The sequence below is a fragment of the Pleurodeles waltl genome, chromosome 6 (assembly GCF_031143425.1).
Source record: "Pleurodeles waltl isolate 20211129_DDA chromosome 6, aPleWal1.hap1.20221129, whole genome shotgun sequence".
In the NCBI taxonomy this organism is placed as follows: domain Eukaryota; kingdom Metazoa; phylum Chordata; class Amphibia; order Caudata; family Salamandridae; genus Pleurodeles; species Pleurodeles waltl.
Genome location: NC_090445.1, coordinates 870,517,456 through 870,536,648, shown reverse-complemented (window position 1 = coordinate 870,536,648; position 19,193 = coordinate 870,517,456).

Here is a 19,193-nt window from a genome sequence, read left to right as displayed (position 1 = left end):
GGTACTGCCAAACTACCTCTGGGGTTTTCTCTGCAACTACCACTGCTGCCAACCCTCAGACAGGTTTCTGCCCTCCTGGGGTCTGGGCAGCCCAGTCCCAGGAAGGCAGAACAATGGATTTCCTTTGAGAGAGGGTGTTACACCCTCTCCCTTTGGAAATAGGTGTTAAGGGCTGGGGAGTAGTAGCCTCCCCAGCCTGTGGAAATGCTTTGAAGGGCACAGACGGTGCCTTCCTTGCATAAGCCAGTCTACACCGGTTCAGGGATCCCCCAGCCCCTGCTCTGGCGCAAAACTGGACGAAGGAAAGGGGAGTGACTACTCCCCTGTCCATCACCACCCCAGGGGAGGTGCCCAGCGCTCCTCCAGTGTGTCCCAGACCTCTGCCATCTTGAATGCAGAGGTGTAAGGGCACAGTGGAGGCCTCTGAGTGGCCAGTGCCAGCAGGTGACATCAGAGACCCCTCCTGATAGGTGCTTACCTGGTTAGGTGGACAATCCTCCTCTGAGGGCTATTTAGGGTCTCTCCTGTGGGTTTCTCTTCAGATAATGAATGCAAGAGCTCACCAGAGTTCCTCTGAAGCTCCCTCTTCGACTTCTGCCACGGATCAACCGCTGACTGCTCTAGAACGCCTGCAAAACCACAACAAAGTAGCAACACGACTACCAGCAACACTGTAGCGCCTAATCCTGCCAGCTTTCTCGACTGATTCCTGGTGATGCATGCTCTGAGGGCTGTCTGCCTTCACTGTGCACTGGAAGCCAAGAAGAAATCTCCTGTGGGTCGACGGAGTCTTCTCCCTGCTAACGTAGGCACCAAACCTCTGCATCACCGGTCCTCTGGGTCCCCTCTCATCTTGACGAGCGTGCTCCCTGGAACACAGTAGCTGGATCCAAGTGACCCCGACAGTCCAGTGGTCCTTCTGTCCAAATTTGGTGGAGGTAAGTCCTTGCCTCCCCACGCCAGACAATAATCCTGTGTACTGCATGATCTGCAGCTGCTAGGGCTTCTGTGCACTTTTGCAAGGATTCCTTCGTGCACAGCCCAGGTCCCCAGCACTCCGTCCTGCATTGCTCAACTCACTGAGTTGACCACCGGCTTTATGTGACCCTCTTTTGTTGTGTTGAGACGACCGCTGTGCTCAGATTTCTTGAACGCCTCTTCAAGTGCTTCTCCATGGGCTCTCTATGTTGCTGAGCGCCCCGTCTGTTTCCTCCTCCAAGGGGCGACCTCCTGGTCCTTCCTGGGCCCGGGCAGCACCAATTATCTTTAACCGCGACTCTTGCAGCTAGCAAGGCTTGTTTGCGGTCTTGCTGCATGGAAACAACTCTGCATCCTCCAGCACGCCGTGGGACATCTACTCACCAAAGAAGAAGTTCCTGGCACCTTCCGTTGTTGCAGAATCTTCGTCTTCTTCCACCCGGAGGCAGCCCTTTTGCACCTTCATCCCGGGTTTAGTGGGCTCCTGCCCCCCGGACACTTGCGTGACTCTTGGACTTGGTCCCCTTCCTTTGCAGGTCCTCAGATCCAGGAATCCGTCTTCAGTGCTTTGCAGTCAGTTGTTGCCTTTGCAGAATCCCCTATCTCGACTTTACTGTCTTTCTGGGGTAATAGGGTAACTTTACTCCTACTTTTCAGGGTCTTGGGGTGGGGTATCTTGGACACCCTTAGTGTTTTCCTACACTCCCAGCGACCCTCTACACACTACACTAGGCCTGGGGCCCATTTGTGGTTCTCATTCCACTTTTGGAGTATATGGTTTGTGTTGCCCCTAGGCCTATTGTGTCCTATTGCATTCTATCGTATTCTACAGTGTTTGCACTACTTTTCTAACTGTTTACTTACCTGATTTCAAATTTTGTGTATATTTTGTGTATTTTACTTACCTCCTAAGGGAGTATATCCTCTGAGATACTTTTGGCATAATGTCACTAAAATAAAGTACCTTTATTTTTAGTAACTCTGAGTATTGCGTTACTTATGATATAGTGCTATATGATATAAGTGGTATAGTAGGAGCTTTGCATGTCTCCTAGTTCAGCCTAAGCTGCTTTGCTATAGCTACCTCTATCAGCCTAAGCTGCTAGAACTCCTACTAATCTACTAATAAGGGATAACTGGACCTGACACAAGGTGTAAGTACCATCAGGTACCCACTATAAGCCAGGCCAGCCTCCTACACATAGAGGAAAAAATGAATAGAAATAAAGATATTTATCCTCGTTATGTCTCACTTGGGGAGGCGTATGTTTTTGTCTTATTCCCAGGTCTACCACTTCTGGTAAATCTGGAAGTGCGTCAAATTCCATGGAATGCCTCCTTGAGACAGAGTAAGGCAACACAGTGATTAGCTCTGCGTTGCTTTACTCGACAATTTTGATGCCACTCAAGTGACCTGATTAATCTCATTTTTGATTTGCGTTGTACATGCACAACGTTGAGTGACACAAGTGCAACACAGTTGGGGGTCATCAGTCGGGCCCTAGTTTCTCAGATGAACCAGGATGAATTCAGAATTGTTTGGGTTGAAGGCAGAAGTCCACTCTTTGACCTTTTAAAGGAAACGTTTCAGCATGTTTCCAATGGGATTGAGGCTCCCAGAACCAGCTGAGTATCATCGGCATATTGATGCATAGTAATATTATCATCTTCTATCATAGACACTAATGGCCCCGCTTAGAGGTCAATAGGTGTAGTGAGAGGTAAAATCATTGAAGAATCCCTCAACTAAAAAAGGATGTTGACAAATTGAATGAGTTGAGTTTGATGAACTATGATCTGCAGGAAAGAAAGAAGTGGCATAAGATGGGTACAGTGCCTTTCGTGCCATCCGGATTGGCATAAGCCGAGTACAGTGTCTTTCGTACCATCCGGATAGATTTTCAGCAGCATTGAGTGGCTCACATTAGCAAATGCTGTTGCTGGGTCAAGTAGCACTAGTAAGCAGGCAACGCCATCGTCTAAGATTTTGTGGTTGTCATCAAAGACATGGTGGGTGTCTCATTTGGTGCTATGTTTCGCTCTGAAACTGAATTTTACTAAAGAAGTATATGGTAAAGGTATATGGCCAATAGTTTGACACTTTGCAGCCTTTTCAATGATTTGCCACTGAAAGGAAGTCTTGTAACAGGCATTATATTCTCTATATTTCCTGAATCTAATTTAGTTTTATTTATAAGTGAGATAATTTGGCCATACTTAGGCGTGTCAGGAAAAATGCCTTTGCCAGAGATAAGGTTACAATTTTGAATAGTAAGGGAAGGAATTCCTATGAGTATAATTTATTTACAGTAACTGGTAAATTTTCTTCAAGGCATGTTGATGGTTTAATAACTGATTTTTTTTTTTTAAAGACTTTTTAAATTAAGGGTTAAAAATCAGACTATTTAGTTACTGATCTTGTTGGAATGGGTGGAGGGTATTTACCTAGAACAATTGTTTTGTGGATTTTTTAAAGTTTGCTCACAAATAATTTAACTCAGCTTCTTCTTTCATTCTTTATTTTTTTCACCCTTCAATCTGATGGTTTGAGAGAGCACCTTAGGTCTATTGTTCGCTTTTGATTCTTTTCTTATAGTAACAATACTTTGCCTTGAATCTTAAACCTTTATGTTTCTTACTTCACTTCTTGAGTGCCATCAATTTTGATTCTTATTTTATTGATCTCCATTTTGTATTTAGTTTGTTATGGTTCTTACACTGATGGTGATGTCTTTGTTATGCCATGGGCTATGAGGTATCTGTTTTCTTCTTGAGACACAGTGGGACTAATTCAATGATGAGGGTATTGCAGCTTGTATGTGATAGTTTATCAGAGGGCTGGTAGAGGTGAATTCTCAGCCTTTTGTGTAATTACTTTCTGACCATTTGACAGGGCTTTTAGAGGCATTTTTTATGTGACTTTTCCCATATCTTGAATGGTGATGGCGGCTTTTTAATTCGAGGGGCTTTTGTGAGTGTTAAAATGGGGATGTTTGACATTTGTGTAACTTTCTTCTGTGTAATTCTGTGAAATTTCCAATAAACGAGGTGAAATTAAACAAAAAGCAAATCTGGGCAGTTTAGTGATATGCTTTAAGACAAAATGCATTCCCATATCCAGGTTGAACACAAGGCTGTATTTTGTGCAAAAAAATTGTGCAATAAGGCAAGTACAATGACCGAAAGATACTTGAATTCTGTTTGTTCCCATTGGCACTGTACTCCTGTAATAGGATTTTTACATGAATGAGCATGAAATTATGTGAAATGGGTAATGGCATACTTTCGAGAATTTTGCATAACAAAAGTATGAAAACATGCTGGAAATCGCACAGGATTACGCTGGCATAACCAAGTTTCCACTTGGGCCTAGTTCAAAATAGGATAGAATGATGATCAGTCAAATCTAAACTGAATTGGTCTAGGGTCTTGATAAAGGCTCAGCTATTTAGTTATTACCAAGTCCAAGCTATTGTTCTTCTTGTGCTTTGCAATATATATGTATATATATATATATATATATCGGCTGAGTCTGAATCAGTTGCAGCTTTTCTTGTGATTTCTGATTAGCTGGTTCTTTTCAATGTTCTATGATAGATTGAAGTCTCCAGCATATATGTTAATTCCGCTGTGCATGGACATATAGGTGAAGAGTTCTTCTAATTCATCCATGAAATGGGTGTTGTCACCATGGGTGTCGTAAATGGTGAAAAGTTATGACAAAGACAATAGGCACACGTTTTTGTGTTACGGAAAACCTATGCTAAAGTCAGTAGGCCTTTACGAATGAAATGCAATTGGCCTGTAAATAAATATTTTCTAATGCTTTCCACATTGGGAACTCCATAACAAAAACCATGGCAAAAGACTTTACATTTTGATCTATTTGAGAAGTAAAATGGGAATAGGTTTTACATTGTGGCTCTGCCAAAGCAATATCAAGTGAATCTACACTCTACACCCTCTGTCAAATACACAGGAAAGGGATTTCACCCAGTGTATGCCATGGCAAGCAGCATGGAAATCAGCATTATATTTTGAACTTTGAGGCGAATAAAATAGGAATAGTTTTACATGATGGTACCTCTATTAGGAGAGCTAATGATTATATCAATGTATACTTTGGGTCTCGCTAAATTGATTGATGGGGCTCTTTAGGTAGATATCATGCAGTCATGTCTATGTTCAAGTTACAGACAACAGGCTTTAATCTATTGATTATGAAATGTGGCAAAGGCAGTAGGCCTTTCAGTTTACAGAGTGACCAACTTGACTAAGGCTGTACTTTGAACCTTTTTTATTCTGAAAAGACTCATATTTTCCCGTAGGCCCATATAGGTCCATTACGGCTTTTATAGCTATAGCCTGATTAGGCACACATAGTTACATGGTGCCTAACAGATACTGGGGGGGGGTGTTACATTTACAGAGTTAGTTCCCTATGTAGGATTTCTTTTGGGTCTGTGCTTTGCTCTGTGGCTAGTCCACAAGGCCACAGTAGAAGGGGTTCCAATTTGTAATTCTACCTGAATACTTTATAATATTTGTGATATTAGTTACAGTAGTTAGTGGTAGTGCAATGAAGTTTTCCCTTTTAAATAAAAAACACTGGCTAGATATTGATGTATTTTCTGTTAATATTGTGTGTTGCAGTCTTCTGATTTTCCAGTTCACAATAGCTGCCCGAGACAGTATTGGACACTTCTGCCAAGTTGCCATTAAAGAAAAATGCTACAAGGGGCACTGGGTCCCCAGTTTGTCAGTCTGCAGTATGAATGTCCAAGTACACCAGAGTTGAAAAACCCCTATTGAGACAATTTGGGCTAGTAGCTTTTGAATGTCCTAAGGACCTCCTGCATTAGATTTAATAGATACAATAAGAAGGGTGTTAAAAATGCCCATCTTCTGTGTTGTGGTGTTCTTCCAGATGTGTGCCTTCTGTTGCGGAGCCTGATTTCCTTGGCTATAGACCTCTGGCACTTTACCCCTGTTAACCAGTGGTGAAGTACTTGTGCTCTCCTTTTTTAAACATGCCATCACTGGCATCCATCTAATTGGCATGTTTAATTTATTTATAAGCCCTTAGTATATGTTATAACTTATTCACAGGGCCAGTAACTTACTAGTAGGCTGCAGCACTCATTGTGCTGTAGAAAGCAGCAGCCCTGTAGACTCCATTGCAAGGCCTGCCACTTCAGCCCAGGTGGGCAGTTTTAAACTGCAATTTAGACCTGGAAAAATAAAACTTTTCTCAGCCCTAAACTTCCTTCTTAAAGCTTATATGCCACCCCTCAAGTAGTCATTAAGAGCCAACAGGGCAGGGTGCATGGTAATTAAATGTAGGACATGTGCCTTTTAAATCAAATAGTTACGTAACACAACACAGCAAGTCACCTTGCTGCTCTGCGTGAAAGGGAGAGGTTTGGAATCAATCATATTTAACATTATACTGTGCATTTCTGCTCTCTCCCTGAGCTGGTGTACAAACTGCTACCCAGTACCAATGCAGGAACCCTTGCACCATTGTACAAAGGTGTCTGCGATACAGGCAGTATTTTTCTGTTCAGGAAGGAACACCTTCCTGCACGAAAACAGTCCTCTAAGGCTTTTTTCTCTTTCTAAATGTGCTGCAGAAAGAAGCACACCAGGACGATAAAGATTTGACAGGATTAAGATTATGAAAAGGAGAGTAAAGCATAGAAATAACGCTACCATATTGTCACTAGAGTCAAACAGACTAATTCCTACCTAGGCTATATCAGAGCACAGCTTGTTAAGCTCTAGTTCTGCCCTTCAGGTTCCCCTGGGAAGATATCATCCCCCATACCTGAGCAAAGGCCTGAAGTCTGCATAAGCAGCTGTAGCGAAGAGATCAGCAATCAGCATTCAGTCGTGGTCATCTGGCTGGAATCTCCCTCTAACGTGTATGGGACAGGGAAGGGTTTTTATTATAAAACAGCTGATGTTCTGAGAAAATGTCCCTACGTAAGGATGTGTGTGTTTCTATGAATACCAGAGACAAAACGTTTACCTGCAACCTATCTTGCTGTAGCCTTGAGAAAAGCACAGAGTGCTTGTTTAAAACACAGTGCTGGTCTAAGCAGAGAACAGCTAGATAGAGAGAAATAAAACAAGACTGCAAATGTGGCTGAATATTATATATTTCTAGGTTAAAGTGCACAGTGGCAGGCCTAGTGTGGTAAAATAACGTCCATGGAGCTATAACTAAAATGTCTACACAACACCCTCCCCTTGACCGTTAAAGGTGGTTCAAAGCCTAATTATGTATAAGAGCTACTAAAACTCAACCTTAGATATATATATATATATATATATATATATATATAAATGTAATAATGAAAAGTTAAACGGACACTTGAGCATATATGAAAGGGCAGTTTGAGATGTAACAAGTGGCGTAAAAAAGGCTGAATTTCAAGAGTCAGAGTCATTTTGGAAGTTGCCAATTGATTCCAGGACTATTGAAGACATGAAATCTTCCACTTCGGCAGGTGTTAAAGTTGGAAATGCATCATCAAGAAGGACCAAGGAGCATTCGTGTTGCATAGCATGAGCTTCAGCCAAGGCAGCAGCATTCTGATGATGTGCCCAGTAATGAGTCCAGCGCCGCATCCTCCAGGAAGGGCAACTCATAAACAGCTCCCCGTGGCAAACGCACCCTCACCGAACATGTCTGGTAATGAACCCTCAGTGAGAACATCAACAGATCAGCATCCAATGAAAGCAACCACTGTGTAGAAAGACAAACTTTCAGTGCATGTTCGAAAGAGCACCAGAGGATTCGAAACACGGGCTGCACACAATGTAAAACCGGTCTGAATGACAGAGACCAGTCACACTCCAATTGCTGCAGGAGTGTTGCTCCAAAGTACTGCATCATGCGTTCACGACACAGCTGTGCTGGTGGGAGTGCTTTCATTCCTCCTTGTTGCGGCGGGACAACCACTGTGCAGAAAAAGTAGCAATAGCAAAATGCCACCTATTATAGCCAAAGTTATTGGAAATCCCCTCAAAATACTGGAGAAAATTGAGTGGATGGCTGATAGGATTAAACCGAATACGGAGGAGAAGGGGTGAATGAAACCAGAACCAACAGCCGTAAAGAAATTTGTGATTCCAGTAGAACTGGACGCATTACATATTCGTCCGACGAGTTCAACAAAGTGTCTCGGAAAGTTGGTACTTAAAAGGCACTGTAACTCGGCTGATGACCTTGCCACCTGAAGTTCGTAGGTCTCGCGTGCAGATGTGAGAGCCACATATTTTTGGAACAATAAAGCCTTGAGTCTGCTCAACTTGTCAAAATTCACATTTGAAGTAGCAATATGGGGCCAAATGTCAGCTACCTCTTTTTGTCTAGTGGGAGGAAAAAGTACATTCCCACAGCATGTAACAATCTTAGAGACCAAAACGACAAACTAATCCAGCTCGCAACCCACAACAGTCTTCACTATTGAGGAGAACATAGCTGCCATTTGAAAGCACTTGGAACGCAGGTCTAATCAAGGGAACTGGAACTCCCTTCAGATAACAAGCTAAGTTCCCTGCCGAAGCGTTACACGCCCCATGCAAGGACAGCTATTTACAAACCATCGAATGGCTGACAGAAGTCTTGCATTCACTACCATTAAGAAAGACCTCTTTCATGCCACTGAGACATTTGTATGAGAAGGGCAGCCCCCACACCTCATCGATGTAAATATCTCCCAGCCTTTCATACCTGCCTACTGGAATGTGTTTTAAACAGGGCGTCAATTGTAGTGTTGAAATAGGCAGATTAATGACCCTGTGTATTAACCAGTCAGCAGATAGTATTTCAGCCACAGTATAAGGCAACTTTTCTAACATTTCAATGTTTAACATAACATAAGTCGCTTATTTCTTAGCTATTAGTTGATGTTGTCACGTTAAGTTAAATATAGAAAATATGTCCCTTGCGCTAACGAGTTGCCAGGGAATGCGACCTGCCTTCAATGTTTGAAGTGGCCCACCCAACTGCATAATGGACCTTAGTTGACTCTGCCCATGGTGTAAAGATGACATATCACTTTGTATTATTACTATTGCAGCAATGTTATTCAGGGTGTAGATCCAGTCAGACAGGGTATTAATCCCATTATCTACAACAGCTAATGCCTTCTGTAAGTTTTCTTGGTCTATTTCCCTTAACCGGGCAGCAGCTTCTTGTTGAGAAAGCTTCCAAATGTCATTATATACTTCATATAAGAAGCGCTTTCTGTGTTGTTTTCTAGGGCCTAACAGGAAGTCCTGTAAGTCAGTGATATTTGGCAGGAGACTGAGGTGTTCTCTAACCGCATCTACTGAGGAGCTCTTCAACCATAGCTGGCATAATTTCCCTACACTGTATGTTGTTACTATACCCGCATGTTTGGATGATATATAGCGAGGGTCTGGCGTACTAGTTATAAAACTCCCCGTGGAGTTTATAAAATGTTTATGTCACCCATTGGTATTCATTGGCCACAATAACCACCTGCCAGGATGTGACTGTGAAGCATTCAACGTGCCATTCTGGACCCATTCAACGAGCTGATCTTCAGTTGCATTTATATATTTTTGCCATTTGTGAAATTTAGCAGGGGAAGGAATACTGGGCACAGTCTATTCCTTAATCTTTGCTAAGCCTAAACAACTTATCTGTTGGACAGTTTCATTTAAAAATATCATTTTAACAGGTATCAGGCATGTTCTAAACAAAGCATTCTTCCCCTTATTTGCCAATTTCGTGTTCCCCATATGCTTTTTAAGTTAATCGACTTCAGCCAATATTCATAGCCTTCTATAGTTAACCGGGAAACAAAGGAATCCGAATAAATACATTTAGTATTTGTCAATAATATGTGTACATTTTCTATTGATGGCAATTTAAAATAATTTGACTCAGCATTTTTAACATTGTGCCAAGAAAAATATGCAAACTTTTCATAATATGTTTTAGAACTCCCTCGTGCTGGAGTAGGACAATGTTCCCATTCTGTATAGTTAAAAATAGTCTTTTGGGTACTTGCTCTGTAAATTAAAAGGTGCCCTTAGTAGTTATAGCAAAACATATCACCATAATTCTCTTTAGATTGGTTAACATCCTCGTTTTCAAATACAGTATAATACTGCAATTCAGTCATCATAGAATCAACTGTTTTCACATCCCAATCATCAGAAACAACTTCGGGTATTATTACATCGTTCATCCAAAGTTTAAACACACATGGTATTTGAATGATCTTTGTGGGGCCGTATACATCAAATGTTACTTTATCCCAAACAATCTCATCAGGAATTGGTATAGCGGAAGTGTTCACAAAAGAAAAGTCTCTGCAGACCTTATGGGAAGTAAAATGTGGTTTTAGGAGCTCGTCCACCAGTTCAACTGTTGATCTTTCAGGTAGAAAATGACCATGTATTGATACAAAGAATTTTATAACAAACCCATTCCAAAGTAGGAAAGCCAGTACAGTCAAGGAAAGCCACAGATAGTTCCGTGGACGATTAAAGTACGTTGCTTTAAGCCAGTTTATCAGCTTACGTGTTTTTGACAGTTCAGATGTAGAAGAGACAAATGAGTCCGAAAAAGTGTCTTTGATGTCGGCAAAGTATTGAGAAGCAGTTTGTACAAAAGCTGGAGCCGTGTTTGTAGGTGGAGAACCGGTGGGTGTTTCCGGTGGTGGTTCGGAATAAATGACGCCATCCGTCTGTGTTGAAGTTGTGTCAAACCGATCAGTTACTTCTGTATTATTTGTTGAAACAGATGTCAGTGGAACTAATGCAAGATCATTTTCCACCCTCCCAAGGCTCGGAGAGGTATCAGTGTTGCTGCTTACAACATGCAGAGGAACTTCTTGACCAGTAGTGAGAGGGATTCTGGAACTACTGGCTGTTCCTCCTGGTCTGCTATGCAGGATCAGCACATGGTGTAATTTGACTTTGTCAATATATACAAAATGGTTTTCTTTAGCACCAGCCAATGGTGGCAGAATGACAGTTCTGGTACCGTGTATTCCCAAATCTGGGACTGGCACACGATAAGGAGGGCCAAATTCTTTTTTCACAGCAACCTTTTCACCTACTAGAGCCCAAACTTTAGGAATTCAACCTGTAGGCGTTACAGGTACATCCTTAATTCCTGTGGAGGCAGCACTGGCAGAAGCATTGTCGTCACAGAACTGTTGTAATTCCTGTAAGACAGTGACACGTTCAATTATGTCAAACGGTATTTCTGCCGCCTCCACACCAGGACCATCAAGATCTGGAACATACATTTGAGTTCTAAACAGGCACTCATATGAGGTACGACCCCCCAGGGACCTTCTAGGCAGATTGTTAAGTGCTCTCTGGACTACAAACAGGTGGTTAAGCCAACTATGACCCATACCTAGGACTCTGGCTGTTAATGACTGCTTTAAACCACGTTTCAGTCACTCCACAACACTATTTCCCTCAGGATGAAATGGAGACGAGTAATGGAGTTGGACCCCTAACAAAGCCATGGCGTACCTGAATGCCCTTGAGGCGAAAGCAGGGCCGTGGTCCGAGTGGGAAGCTGCAACTGCATGTGTACTGATAAAGACTTGCAAGTCTATTATACCAGTCCGAGCGTCAGCCAAGAGTTGTGGCCACACCCATAGAAATCTGGAGCAGGAGTCAACAGCGACTAAATTATATTTGTATGCACTAGCCGGTGTTAGGGGACCACATTAGTCATCAAAGTACACACATTGTAATGGTTTGTTGGAAATTAGGAGGGGTGTCTGCGGTGGCCGTTTAGCAGTGGAATCCTTAATTTGTTGGCAAATGTCATAGCAAAGGACACTCTGCTTGGCCTGTTTGTATAGACCTGGCCACCAATACCATGCTTGCAAAAATGATATTGTAGCCGTCACACCAGCATGGGAAGATGCAGCCCCCTCATGCGCTGCTTTAATCAACTCTGATCTTATATCTTTGTTAGAAAAGAGTGGAACCCCTACGCCTGGTATCTTTACCTCAGCGTTTAGGCAGCCTCTCATTTGGTAGGAACATTTAGCAGGAAATGCTTTTGGATAGGGCGTACCTTCAGCCCATGTCATTGTCCGGTTTTGCACCTAAGTGGGTTACTGCAGCAACAGTGGCCGTAGCTACTGCTGACTTTGCGGCTTCATCAGCCAGTGTATTTCGAGCAACGTGTATTCCAATGCACTGGTGTCCAAGTGTATGTACAACATGGACATTAGGTAGCATTTCCTTCAGATCTGCTACTTTCCCCCACAGAATTCTGTGTTTAATGGTGTTGCCTATAGAATCTCTGAACCCATTCTGGCACCAGTAATGCAGGTATTCATTGAAGGACTGGACACAGTAGTATGAATAACAAACAATCATTGCTAACTGTGCAGGATCCGTATATTCCTGTGATATCACAAGAGCTTGTAGCTGTGCTAGTTGTGCTGTGCAATCCTCTAGTGTTTGCGTGAACGTATGTTGGGGACAAAATGTATTATCCTCCATATAGCCGCTTACGACTGCGCAAGCAGAGGAGTATTGATGTTTTGTGCCAATTGCAGGGCTGGAATTGGAGAAACGACAAAAATGTGTTGGCTCTGGGCTAGTGGTCTTTCTTTAATAATAGCCATCTGAACAGCAGTGAGAATTTTCTCAATGGGAGCAGAGCATTGTTCTGCTGCCGAGTACAAAAGTGATTTGTATGCTATTGGGACTGTCTCACCCTCATTGAAAGTTACATAGGTGAAACCAATGGCACCAGCAATTACTCTGGTGACTAAATGTGTTTTATTGTCCCTTGTCTGTAAGTGTTGTGCTGCAAGCATGTCTGTTTGCAAAGCTCTGAGAATGCATGTGTATTCAACTGTCCAAAATTTACTTGAAAAGTCAGGACGTATTAAGTCATATAAAGGTTTTATGCGTGACACATAATCAGGAATGTAAGTTCTGCCAAAATTTTGAAAACCCAATAGGGATTGGAGTTTTTTAATTGTATTTGGAGGTTGTAATTGTGCACATTTTTCCAAGAAATGTGGTGCTATGCTCTTTCCTTCACCTGATAGCTCATATCCCAAAAACAGGATGCTAAAAAAGGCTATTTTTGTTTTTTTTTCAAATTGAAATTGTAGCCGAACTCGGCAAATCCTACAACAATGCGGGCTACCAGTCTTAAATGCGGCAGTAGTTCACCATCCGTGAGATAGATATAATCTACATAGGACAATGCGTCAGGGTCAATGTCGTGCAATATTGAAGTCACAGGAGTCGCGAACAATCCTGGACTGTTCTTGTACCCATGGGGTAAACAACAGCATTTTTTCTGGGAGCCGAGTGCGCTTAAACTTGCTTAGTCTCTACCCTCAGGCGCTATATTTTGGCAGAAGAAACCACTGGAAATGTCCAGTGTTGTTTTGTATTTTTTGCATACTATGTTATTCATAAGTGCTGTGCTATGTGAGTTTTGTATAGTATATGGGCATGAATGACTGTTTAAGTGCCTGTAGTCTAAGACTATTCTGTACGAATGGTCCGGTTTAGCTACTGGGGATAAGGGATTATTCATAGGTGAGACACAGGGTTCAATTACGTCCTGGTGCTTTAGCATCATGTTTTATTGGATATTGGGGTAGAGGTTGATTTTTAATAGGGATTACATGGTAGGGAGAATCTTTATCCCATTCCACGTGCTTGCAATATAACGTGGGTGCCTGCGCCAATGCCCAATCGATGGCGTAGGATTCTGCAAGCTCCGCAGGAACAAGGGGCGAGAAAGAAGGTTCAATAACATCTTCCCCATATGGGCATGTATAGACAAATTCAGGTGGCCAATCCTGTTCGGCCAGCAAAATATCATATATGTTTATGATGCGATCCCAAAAGATTGCATTTATTGTCTCCTTCTATCTGTAGCGTTACCTTGTACACCGTATCAGGCTTGGAGACACGCATGTCCGCAGTCTCTACTTGTAGGAAGTCATCAGTTGCTTTCACCTCCAGATGCTCTAGAAGATTGCGGCAAACTGTTGCGACCTCTGTCGCGCTGTCTAATAGCGCTAGTGCCCACTTCTTGTTCTTCAAGAGAGCCTTCTTCTTGAGTGGCATGTCGAATTGCAACCGCTGCCACCTTTTTCTTTTTTAATTGTGGTTTTTGTTGGGGAAGTTTCTCTTCTTTTTTTAACAGAAACTTCTGTTAAGTGTTGTGATTCCTGTCTCAGTTTTACATACTCAGTTCTTCGCTCTGACCGCCCACCTCTCTCACTGCGTTATTACGATGAGTCCTGAAAGGAACAAGATTGGCATGTATCAATATATTGATATCTGTCAGGTGTTTTTATATTATTTCTATTTCTGAGATTATATATATTCTGTGGGGTCTCCATTTGCGGAGATTCTCCCCTTTCTTTTTTAGGAGTCTGTTGATTTTTATCCCAGCGTTTCTTATTACTCTTAGGAGCTTGCTTGGTAGAAGCTTTCTTAGATTTACCTTGAAATAGTAGTTTGTTGGTCTGGCACCAAGACCATCTCGACCAATACTAGAGTAGGTCACCACGATAATCTTTACCAGCTCATGTTGATGATCCTGTGGAGGAAAGTCCTGGAGCCGCACGCGCACTACTAATGCAACTGCTTCCCCTTTAAGGTTACTTAATATAATTGAGGATACTGTGGCAAAGTTGCCCATTAATTGCATCCCCAAGTCCAGGGCAGCCCCGTATTCATCTTGAATTTGTTTCAACACTTCCAGTAAATTGGCAAGTGTCGGTGTACCGTGCGCAGTAGTATAGAGTGTGACAAATACCGTGCCCCATGTATTACAGTTATCTACTGTGGGAACCATCCCAAATGGCAAGCACATTGTTATATTCTGTGTTTACCCTGAGGTTCCTTATGGGGAAATACTGCTTCCAGTGCATTTATTTTTTGAGGAATTTCTTCTCATTTGGCGGGTGCCTTACCCATGATCGATTACAGTTGCAGGGTTAATGCCTTGCGTCACTGCATGTGGTTGCGCTGGTGCAGGACGTGCTAGGTTTGTGTTTAATCTTTGCCATACAAATTGTACTAATCGTCTGTATATTGCCGTTAGCTCAGCATATAAGCAACGGACTTCAGCTGCTGTTAAGTTTGCTGCAGAAGGGTGAGGTGTATATGTGGCCAACAAAGGCCAGGTAGGACCATCATTACTTAGAGGACCTAACCTAACATGTAAAATTCTGTGGGCTAGGGCGCCATTAAGACAATTATTATGTTCTTGATAAGATAGAGGTACTTTTAAATATGCATATGCTCTGTATTGTGCAGGTATAGAAGCCAAATTATTCAGCACCCATCCAGGATACAAACAACAGTTAGCCAGCTCTTCTAGGTAAACATAAAGAATTTATTAGAGATAGAAAGACATGTACATGGAGGATGCTCAGTACTAGTTGTACACGAACAGCCTGAATAAAGGAAGTAATACACAATCTTTTATAGTATTAAACCACAAACATAATTCGACGTTCTATTGGTTCTTGACATTGACGTATGATTGACCTATGATTATTTCTCCATTATGGCTGAAGGTGGTTCTTCCTATCACACCATATATAGTAATGAAAAGCATAGACAAGGATTTTACACAAGGTGGCCGACGTGCCTAATATCACATGGTCCATCTTATGACAGAACTTGAGAACATCAAGTACTCAGACTGGTACTTTCCAGAAGGGAGATTGCTTCAGCTAGCATGCAATGACGATTATATTTCATGGTGGCTGGTGGCATGGAGCAAGCCTTGCAACATAATGCGTTCCTAGCAGTAGCGAATTACATTTGTAAGCCTCTTTCCTTAACGATAGGCCTGTTGAGAGATTGTCATTGTGTATCACAGGGGCCACTGGGCCTAGCATACCTAAGAACTGTAAAATGCAATTCCACATTCCGCTCTCTGATACTCAATGACAAATCTAAGGGTCATGGTGTATTTCTCTCATTTCTACCTCTTGCTCATCCCTGTTGTCATCCTTATATCTTTTTCTTGGATAATGTGTGTGTTTCTGGTGACAGGTTTTTTTCAAGAGTAGGGCCAGGAAGGATGGACAAACTGGTATAAGCACACATAGCGTTATCAGTGCCACAATCCCTATTACCTCTACCAACCAGGTACCCCAACCCCTGAACCATGCTGCTATTCCATTCAGCATTACTCCAACGTCTGCCCCATCTGCCACTTTCCCAGCTCCTTCTTCTACCTTCTTTATGTCCTCTATTTCCTTTCTTATATTCCCACTGTTATCCAGTATATACACGCAGCATTCCTGATCACTGCACAGACCCCTCCCTCTTTTGCCAGGATGGTGTCTAGCGCAAGCCTATTCTGGATTACAACTGCCCTCATGTCTGTGAGTTCCTCAGTGATGTTCCCTAAGGCTGCTGTGGTGTTGCTGGCTAGCCCTTCCACTAATTCGGCCAATCTGTGAATTTCATATTGTGAGTGTGCTATCCGTAATGGCATCACTATGATCCCCTCTATTGCTATTACCTCATCCACCCATGTTGGTGTCCTCTTCCTGCACACCCCGCCAAGTGTTCTCTTTTCCCACTTCTGTAATTCTGTTCTATGCGCCATTTTTGGTAGCAGGAATGCTAGGTAGCAGGTACCTTGCCATCCTGCTGGCAATTTAAAAAATGCTGATGTCCCACATATAATAAATATTCCTTTGGGAGGTGTCAGGCCTATGGACAAGCCTGTTGTTTCATTTCTTTTGTAGTCCAGGCTCAATGTTGTATTGCAAATACTATGTCCCACATCAATTCCGTTTTTGCTAGTGTCTGCGTTACCTCTTGAGTATTTGAAACACCACGGTGCCTTTATTTCTGTATCTATGGCCAGGCATGGTATTCGTTGTTCTGAGCCATGATCCCTTTCAGTGTAACCCTTCCCTCTTTCTGTTGTAAATGCATTCAATAAATTCTCTTCTCCTTTCTTCGTAAAGGTTCGTAAGGTTCGTCGTCCAAACCATAGTCATCCCTTTTTCTCCTCATCACCCATGTTTTTATTTCTCCTATGTTTATTTTTTCTCTTATTCTCTCCTTTTCCCTTTTCCTTGTTCTCATTTCTTTTAAATTTACCCCTAACATATTATCTAATATGTTACATGCCACGAATTCTGTGAGGGGCATCTGAGTGTAATTTCTTTTCTCCTGGCTAGTGGTCGATAGGTGGATACAGATATAACAATCAGACACATTTGCTAGTTCTTTGTACATTGATACCATTTGCACAAATGTATTGTCCTTATAATCTTCTCCGTCTTCTTTCCATTTTGTATATTTCACCCATTTTGTTTTATCCTCCATCCTCTCATGTTGTTTTGAGTTATTGTTGTTCTCACCACTGGTTGCTCCTTCACCTTGGCCACTTTTGGGGATGTAGTGTTCCTGGTCGAGCCATGGAATATGTATGTTGTCTTTATATACTATCAGGATCGTTGTTATTATTATAGCTGCTACCGGGGTGAGTAATGCTGTGACCACCACGGGCCACTTCTTCTTCTCCTTTTTCTTACATTGTAATCTGAAATCCATGTCGCCTTATAGGGTGTGGTCGGATGTGGCTAGCACTTGAAACCAGTTCTATTGGTATGTAACCTTTGGTACCTCCTCATTCCTGTAGGAGTGCCACACGAGTAGTCTATTCCTTCGGTATATTTTCAGGGCGACGTTGAATGATATTTGACACTTGTAGTTATGCAGAGTATAAAGGGATGAATCCCAATGTCCAGTTCTAAGGGAGTTGGGTGCGATAGTCCACTGACCTGAGGGATGGCCCTTTTGTCCTATTTTTGCTGTATTCCTAATTGGAAGAGGCACCTCCCAATGGGGCTACAAGCCGCACTGATCCTAGTGACCGGTTGCTTCCGCAGGACTGGGATCTGTACCTCTCAATACAAATTTTTCTTGCAGACTTTTAGTATTCTGTTAGTTTATATCCTGATGTCTTTAATACTTAAGTGGGCTCACTTGACTCTCCGACTCCTGTGGAGAGTAGCACAAGCAGTTCTGAAAGAGTATCCTGGTGTCATGAAGGACCTGCTTGCACCTTCCGACTCCTGTGGGAGTGTAGCACGAGCAGTTCCGTCAGTGTTGGCTGGTGGCGCTTGTTGAACGAAGGTTGTACCACTGTGGTGAAGGTGGCATCACTCTCATCGGCAACTCTGTTGGCGGCTGGTCGTCCTTTGGTCCAGCGGCCTTCTTGGTGTGTGAGGAATTGACCCAGGATGTGATGCCCTCACACTTGACTGCTGTGGCAGTTGTCAACAGTACTTGGTATGGTCCCTTCCACCGTGGTTGAAGGCAGTGACGTCTGGTGTGGGCCTTTTCCCACACCCAGTCTCCAGGATGCAGTCCGTGTTCCGGTGGTGTACCTTCTTCTGGTAAGGCATGCAACACCTGGCAGTGAAGATAATGGAGTGTCTCAGTTATTTTTTTACAGTATTGTAACAAGAGATCATCAGTTATAGCCAATGGGGCAACTGACAGGTGTCCTGGTATGTTCATGGGGCGACCGAAAATAATTTCATGGGGGCTCAGTTTTGTGACGCGGTCAGGTATGCTCCTCATGGCAAGGAGTGCCAATGGGAGTGCGTCTATCCATGATAACTCTGTCACCGCACATATTTTTCCTATCTTATTTTTCAGTACCCCGTTCTTTCTTTCCACAGCTCCTGCTGCTGGTGGATGATATGCACAATGTAACTTCTGTGTTATTCACAGGCCTTTGCAAAGGCCCTGAATAACCTGGGAAATGAATCCTGGTCCATTGTCAGAACTTAAAAGAGTCGGCACCCCAAAACGCGGTACCAGCTCTTTTAATAAACACTTTGCGACAGTTTGTGCATCACAATTTTTTTGTTGGGTATGCCTCGACCCATTTGCTGAACATCCACACTGTTACCAGAACGTATCTTATTTTATTCACCGGAGGCAATTCAATGAAATCCATTTGGAGACTTTAGAAAGGTCCATGCGGTGGTGGAAAGTGGGCTGTTGCTGTTGGGGTGCCCTTTCCCATGTTATATTGTGCACACACAGTACACCTTTTACACAACTGTTCTGCACATTGTCTGAATTTTTGGTTGAATCAGCACTGTGAAAACGTGTCCACTTGAGCCTTCTCAATCTGAATGAGAACGCAAAAAGATCTTGGGAATCCT